We start from the raw sequence: 7,753 nt of genomic DNA, 5'->3' as shown, positions 1-7,753 counted from the left end.
TATAGATACCATGTCTATAGGTTACGCATTTCATATAGAAACCATGTCTATAGGTTATGTATTTCATATAGAACCATGTCTATAGGTTCTGCATTTCGTATAGAACCCATGTTTATAGGTTCTGCATTTCTGCATCATATAGAGACCATGTCTATAAGTCATATCCAAACGCTGCATATCATATAGATAATGTGCCTATAGGACTTCCTGAATTTTGCATCTACATCTATCATTAGGCAAACCTGTTATAGGTTTAAATAACTAACAACATTTAGATACCATGCCCATAGGACTTCTGCACTCCTGTTTCGATTGTAAAAAATGTTTTAAAATCAATAGCACCTAGAAAGCATGCCTATAAGAGTTGTCAACTAAATCTGAATCATCTATTTTGCCTATAAGTCTAAATCAGTAGTAGCAAATGCTTAACATCTGCATGAATTTATGTTTACAAGTCCTTTCTTCTTTAATCAGTATACTTCTCTCTGAAACTAATAGATATCATGCATATAGGTTTTCGTACCACACTTAGGCAAGCCATAGGGTAAACTTATAAATTGAGTCAGATTTTTATTAACTACAACCAGCAGGCAGCCTGATTCGAGCTTCTTATCTGAAATATGTAATAGATCAGTCTGCCACAACTCTTAAGTTTAATCAAGACCTAAACAGTACGTGTAAAGACATGCTAAACTATATGTTCTCTTTGTTTTTAAGAAGGTTGTTTGAGCCCTTTCTATCTGTTTTGTTTCTCCCCATATTTTTGTACAATATGTGTTTTGAATTGTCGCCTTAGAATTTGTCCTTTGAAACCATAAAACCACGTATCCTTCCCTTAGAAATTAGTAGTCCCAAATACCTCCGGGGCTGATAGGATGGGGCAGGTAATAGCATGCAATAAGTAAAACGAGACCATTCCACGTTTAATACCTTAACGGGCGTGGAAAAGGGTAGATATGGATATGATGACCACACGATAACACCACGTGTATAAACGGTTACCGGGTGTTGTGTGGGGTGATCCATATTAATTATAAACTAGGACCCCCCCCCCCTCCCTTTACTTGTTTATTTTTAAAGACTGCTTTTCTCAAATTTCAGCTTCTTCAATCTTTTTTTTAAACTTCAATTACTTGCAGTAGTTATGTGGAAACCCCTTCCCTTTACTTGTTTATTTTCAGAATTTCAAAGACTACTTTCTTCCCAAACTTCAGCTTCTTTAATTTCTTTTAATTTCAATTTCTCGCAACCATTATGTGAAAACTTCCTCGCATTTGTAATTCTTGCTTGTTGTTTGCACTTAAAGTCACGATTATAGCATGGCCGGGAACCACACTAGTGGATCTTGAGGGGTGCCTAACACCTTCCCCTCGGGATAATTTCAAGCCCTTGCCCAATCTCTGGTTTTCTAAATCAAAACTCTTCTTAGTGTCCTAATGCACTTAATCATTAGGTGGCGACTCTTCAATTCAAACCCAATTCCCAAAAGGAAACGAGTTGTCCGCCCAAATGTCATAAATCCGATTTCGCGAGAAAAAGGGGGCATCGACAGCATGGCGACTCTGCTAGGGATTTCTTTAAGGCTTTTACCATTTAATGCTATTTGTGACTTTATGCTTCTTTATATGTCTTTATTTGTTTAAATGCCTTTAAGTATTTTTCTTCTTCTACTGCGAAACTGACTTGGCTTTTTGTTTCTTTCCTTTATTTCTCTTAATGCTTTCCTTTGTCGCTTTCCTTTAATAATTGTTGTAATTATTACTTTATGAACGTGCAAATACGTGACAACTTGTTTGATTATTGTAACTGCATATTCAACATCATATTCCACGCGTGCCAAACAAAAGACCATAGCAACGCTTATAATGAGTGGTTGCGCTCTTCCGATATCATCACCCCCTAAATCTGGCAAAGGCATATTTGCGGTAAAACCAGTCGATCAATGGTGTAATCGACGGTTCCGCGCCTTTCCCTCTTGAGTTGTCCGCTGAAGGGTACCATTCTAATACCCCATAGAAACCTTACTCTTTAAATTATGCATGCATTATGGTCAAACCTAGCCGAGTCAGTTATGTTGTCCGCATAATGACTCTTTAAGATAGCATTGTCCAAAGTCTATTGGGTTTCCCTAAACCCAAATGGACCTTATCACGTTCTGTGCATTTATTTGGAGAACTAAATGCTTTAATGCTAATTGTTGATATTAAATAGTCGAGTCTGGTGGGGGTTAGGGTCTAACCCTTTTGTTTTGCAGAAAATGAGGCACGAGGTCCCCAGTTTCGGTATGATTAGCACACCCCTACTCATGCTAGACTGGTGGAGGAGTCTTCCATCAAATGACCAAATCAATGAGTGGAAGGAGAGAGCCGCCAAATCTAGCGAAAAGTTGGAATATCTGGAATACAGTCTGCTGAAATTGGAAGAAAAAGTGAGGAAGAGAGTCACCGACTGCCAGAACTCTGAAGGAAACGAAGGAGAACACCTAGCAAAGGCATTTTTACTGGTGAACCTACGCGAACTGGAGGATCTGATCAACGAAAGCATTCAACCTGAGGAAGGTCCCTCCGGGACCAAATAGATAGGAATTTTCATTTTTCGCTTTATGAGATGTAATAAGGCCAATGGCCATTAGTGACTTTTCATTATTATTTATTGTCGTTTTGGGACTCGTCTACCTTTTATCAATAAGATGAGGCATTTAGCATTCTAAGTTCTCTAAATTAACTTGTCGCTAGGCCTACCTCGGGCACAACGAGGTCCCCAAAATTAGGACGCGCTTCATATTTCCTGCACTACGTGTTTAAATATTGCAACATTTCCTTACGATCCTTACTGACTTATCACCTTTTTGTTTTTACTTTTTGTTTATTCCCCTCCCCAAAGGTTAGTTCGTGAACTCTGGCAACATCAACATACTTTACAAGATCCAGGGGCCCTCCACCTACTCCTCCTCCCAGTCCCGTCAGACACAAAAGCAAAAGAAGAATGGAAGATTCAAACAACTCAGCTGAACGGGTAGAGGTCACTCGTGGTGCTATGGTCCCCAAGGGAAATGCTTCTCAAATAGAACAAAAAACTACTGAAATTCCAAGAAGAGCTTGATACGGAATTTGGCAAGTCTGTCATTTTCCCTTACCACTCCAGAAGTTACCTTCCCAAATACTCAGAATACCATACCTCCACAAAGCATCCCAAAGCAGCCCGCTCCTCACCACCACTGCAATACTTGCCACTCTCCCAACAATGCTCCACTGCTTATCTCGGAACCTTTGAACTCCATAAATGACCACTGCCACACCCAACACAACACCCCCATCTACGTGGAGACTGTGCCATATTCTACCCAGCCCACCTCAAACACACCCGAGTCCGATGATAAGGACTTGCTCATTAGAAATCTGGCCGAAGAGCTTAAAATGTTGACCACCAGAATTCAAGGCGTTGAAGGAAGTAAGGGAATTGAGGGGCTAAACTATGAAGATCTATGCATACAGCCCGATGTCGAACTGCCCGAGGGGTACAAACCTCCCAAGTTCGAAATGTTTGATGGTACAGGGGAACCCAGGGTTCACTTGAGAACATACTGCGACAAGCTGGTCGGAGTAGGAAAAGACGAGAAGATCCGCATGAAGCTTTTCATGAGGAGCCTGAAAGGAGATGCTCTGTCTTGGTACATTAGCCAAGACCCAAAGAAGTGGTCAAACTGGGTGGGTATGGCGTCCGACTTCATGGACAGATTCAGGTTCAATATGGAAATTGCACCGGATGTGTTTTACATTCAGAATATAAAGAAGAAACCCACAGAAACATTCCGCGAGTATGCCACTCGTCGAAGATCAGAGGCTGCTAAGGTTCGACCTGCTTTAGGGGAAGAACAGATGACCAAGTTTTTCGTCCAAGCTCAGGATCCGCAATATTATGAAAGACTGATGCTGATCGAGAATCATAAATTTTCTGACATTATCAAGCTAGGAGAAAGAATCGAGGAAGGTATCAAGTGTGGTATGGTTAAGAACTTCGAAGCCCTGCAAGCTACCAATAAGGCTCTACAGTCTGGTGGTACGTCCAAGAAAAGGGACGTAGGTGCCGTGATGGTTGCACAGAGAACCAAATCACCTGCCAAATACCAAACTTATCCAATACCTCCACTTACATATCAGCCCACTCCAAATTTTCAAACACCCGCACATTCCTACCAAACTCCACCGCCTACCTATCAATCACCTCCACCTCCTACGTACCAACCTGCTACACCCAGATATTTCCAACCTGCACACGTCTACCAAGACTACAACACTCAACAATCCCACTATCAATCACCTCCCCCTCGTCAAAACTTTCCTAGACCACGACCAAATTTCGACCGCAGGCCTCCCAAACAGTATACTGCCATTGCTGAACCAATCGACCAGCTGTATGAAAGACTTAAAGCTGCTGGTTATGTCACCCCTATCCCTGCTATAACCCCTGAAAACCCTTCCCAATGGGTTAACCCAAATAAAATCTGCGCATACCATTCTGGCATGAAAGGGCATACCATTGATGAATGCCGCTCCCTGAAGGATAAGATCCAGGCTCTGATTGACAACAAGATCATCATGGCAAAAGAGTCTGCTCCGAACGTCCGCAATAACCCTCTACCAGACCACAAAGGAGGAGGTATTCACATGATTGAAATAGAGGATAATTGGGATCTCAAAGGATCAATTGGTTTGATCGCAGAAGGCGACGACCCAAAGAAACCAACAGTCACCCTTAATCCGATTGTAATCCAGATTCAGCCTTCTGAAGATGCCGAGGTGAACATGTCCATACCACTTGAGTTTGAAACACCAGCCTCTGCAAAGATGCCAACACCAATTGAGGTTGAATTTGGATCTCCAAAGGCGCCTGAGCCATTTGAAGTTGCCGTATTACCTTCCAAAACAAGGGTGCCCATTCCAGTAGCAATGACAACCGTAACACCATTCCACACAAAAGCCATACCATGGGACTACACAGCCGAGGCAAGAAGGAAAGGAAAAGACAAGTTTGGGGAAGCAGTTGCGGCACAGGGTATGACAAGAACCGGCAGGGTTTATACCCCAGAACACTTGGCTGAGTCGAGTAAGCAGACCTCTGGTCGACAAACCATCACAGAAACTGGTCCCGATGATCTCTGGGGAAAGATACAAGCAAAGGAATACTCAGTCATTGATCAGCTGAACAAAACACCGGCACAAATTTCTATCCTTGCTTTGCTACAGAGTTCCGATGCACACAAGAATGCCTTGTTAAGAGTGCTGAGTGAGGCATACGTACCAAGCAACATCACCGGTGGAGAGATGGCTAAGATGGTAGGTCAGGTGTTGGAAAGTCACAAGATCACTTTTCACGAAGATGAGCTGCCACCTGAAGGGTTGAGTCACAACAAGGCATTGCACATCACTGTGCAGTGCGAAGATTACTTTATCACCAGGATCCTGGTCGATGGGGGGTCCAGTCTCAACATTTGTCCGTTGGTAACACTCAGGACATTGGGAAAAGGGTTGCATGAAATCAAGGACGGGGCCATCAACGTCAAAGCTTTCGACGGATCTCAAAGGTCTACTATTGGGGAGATTAGCTTGTGTTTGCAAATGGGGCCTACTTGGTTTGATGTTGATTTTCAAGTGATAGACGTGCCGGCATCTTACAATCTGTTGTTGGGACGACCATGGATTCATGCCGCAGGGGCCGTAGCATCAACACTACATCAGGCAGTGAAGTTTGAGTGGAACCACCAAGAGGTGATCATTCATGGCGACGGCAGCAATCCCATATACAGCCGCCAGACCATTCCAGCAATTGGAGGAAGAAGAAGGATAGGTGGGGAAACTTACCACCACATCGAGCGAGTCAACGCCGTTGATAAGGATAAGTGGTGGGACAACAAAATTGAAAGCATATTGAACTGGAGTGGGTATGAACCTGGCAAGGGACTTGGCAAGAATCTCCAAGGAATCGCTAAGCCCATCAAGCTCAAGAAACACGGCACCACCTTCGGATTGGGGTACGAATATACCTGGAAAGAATTCAATGAATGGTCGCCACCCTGGCGCGGTCCTTACTATCCATTGGAGCAGCCAATACCACGCTTGGAACAGACTTTCCAACCGGCCGAAGTTATCTATGGGTCAGAAGAAGAGGAAGCACTAGCAGCAATGAGGAATTTGTTCCTAGAAGACGATGATATGGATTGCTGTGTCATTTTTGAGGAGGAGGGGGAGGAAGGCCCTTCCATACAGGCTGTAAGCAGAGGAGCACGCCTCAATAACTGGACCGTCAGAACCACCAGAGCCCGGCGTGCCTCGGGGTAGCAAGGCTGAACAAGCACCATGCACTATTTTATTTTACTAGTTTACTTTCCTTTCGCATTTTTGTTTTTGCAAGAAAGAGCTCCAATGTTCAAAACACTTATGAAATTTATCAAAGCACTTCAGTTTTCTTATAAATCTTACTCTTATTATTTTCTCTCATTACTTTACTTATACAGCATTACTATTACTTATCTTGATGAACCAATGACTGTGACGTGCAACGAGACAACGCAACAAACAGACATAGATTCAGAGGAAGATGACATACCGGAAGAGATCGTTAAAGAAGTTGAGAATTTTGAGAACAGACCTAAGTCCAACCTGGACGAGACTGAGATGGTTAACCTGGGAGATGCAGAAAACGTCAAAGAAACACGAATCAGCGTTCACTTATCACCATCAGAAAAGGAAGAATACACAGAGTTTCTAAGAGAATATGAGGACATATCTGCCTGGTCGTACGACGACATGACTGGTCTGAGCACATATATTGTGGCTCACAAACTGTCGACTGATCCGGTCGTCCGCCAGTAAAACAGAAGCTCAGAAAATTCAAGCCAGATATGAGTTTGAAAATCAAGGAAGAGGTCACTAAGCAGGTCAAAGCCAAGGTTCTCAGGGTAGTAGAGTATCCAACATGGTTAGCCAACATTGTGCCAGTACCGAAGAAGGACGGGAAGGTTAGAGTTTGTGTCAACTACCGGGATCTCAACCGGGCCAGTCCAAAGGACGACTTCCCCTTGCCAAACATACACATCCTGATTGACAATTGCGCCAAGCATGAGTTGCAATCATTTGTAGATTGTTTTGCTGGGTATCATCAGATTTGGATGGATGAAGAAGATGCTGAGGAAACGGCTTTCATTACGCCGCGGGGAATGTACTGCTACAAGATGATGCCGTTTGGGTTAAAGAATGCAGGGGCCACCTACATGAGGGCCATGACCACCATTTTCCATAATATGATACACAAGGAGATCGAAGTATATGTAGATGACGTCATCATCAAGTCCAAGAAAGTCGCTGATCACATGGAAGATTTGAGGAAGTTCTTCAACAGACTGAGAAGGAACAACTTGAAGCTGAATCCCGCGAAATGTGCATTTGGGGTTCCTGCCGAAAAACTACTTGGGTTCATTGTGAGTCGCCGAGGGATAGAATTGGATCCATCAAAGGTCAAAGCTATTCAAGAATTTCCACCGCCAAAGAATAAGAAAGAAGTAATGAGTTTCTTAGGGAGACTTAACTACATCAGCCGGTTCATAGCACAATCTACAGTTATCTTTGAGCCGATCTTCAAGATGTTGAAAAAGGACGCCGCTACCAAATGGACCGATGATTGCTAAAAGGCCTTCGATAGAATCAAGGATTACTTTTCAACACTGCCAGTTTTGGTCCCCCCCCCCCCGATCCAG

The sequence above is a fragment of the Nicotiana attenuata genome, chromosome 2 (assembly GCF_001879085.1).
Source record: "Nicotiana attenuata strain UT chromosome 2, NIATTr2, whole genome shotgun sequence".
NCBI lineage: Eukaryota > Viridiplantae > Streptophyta > Magnoliopsida > Solanales > Solanaceae > Nicotiana > Nicotiana attenuata.
Note: the sequence above shows the minus strand (reverse complement) of the source record.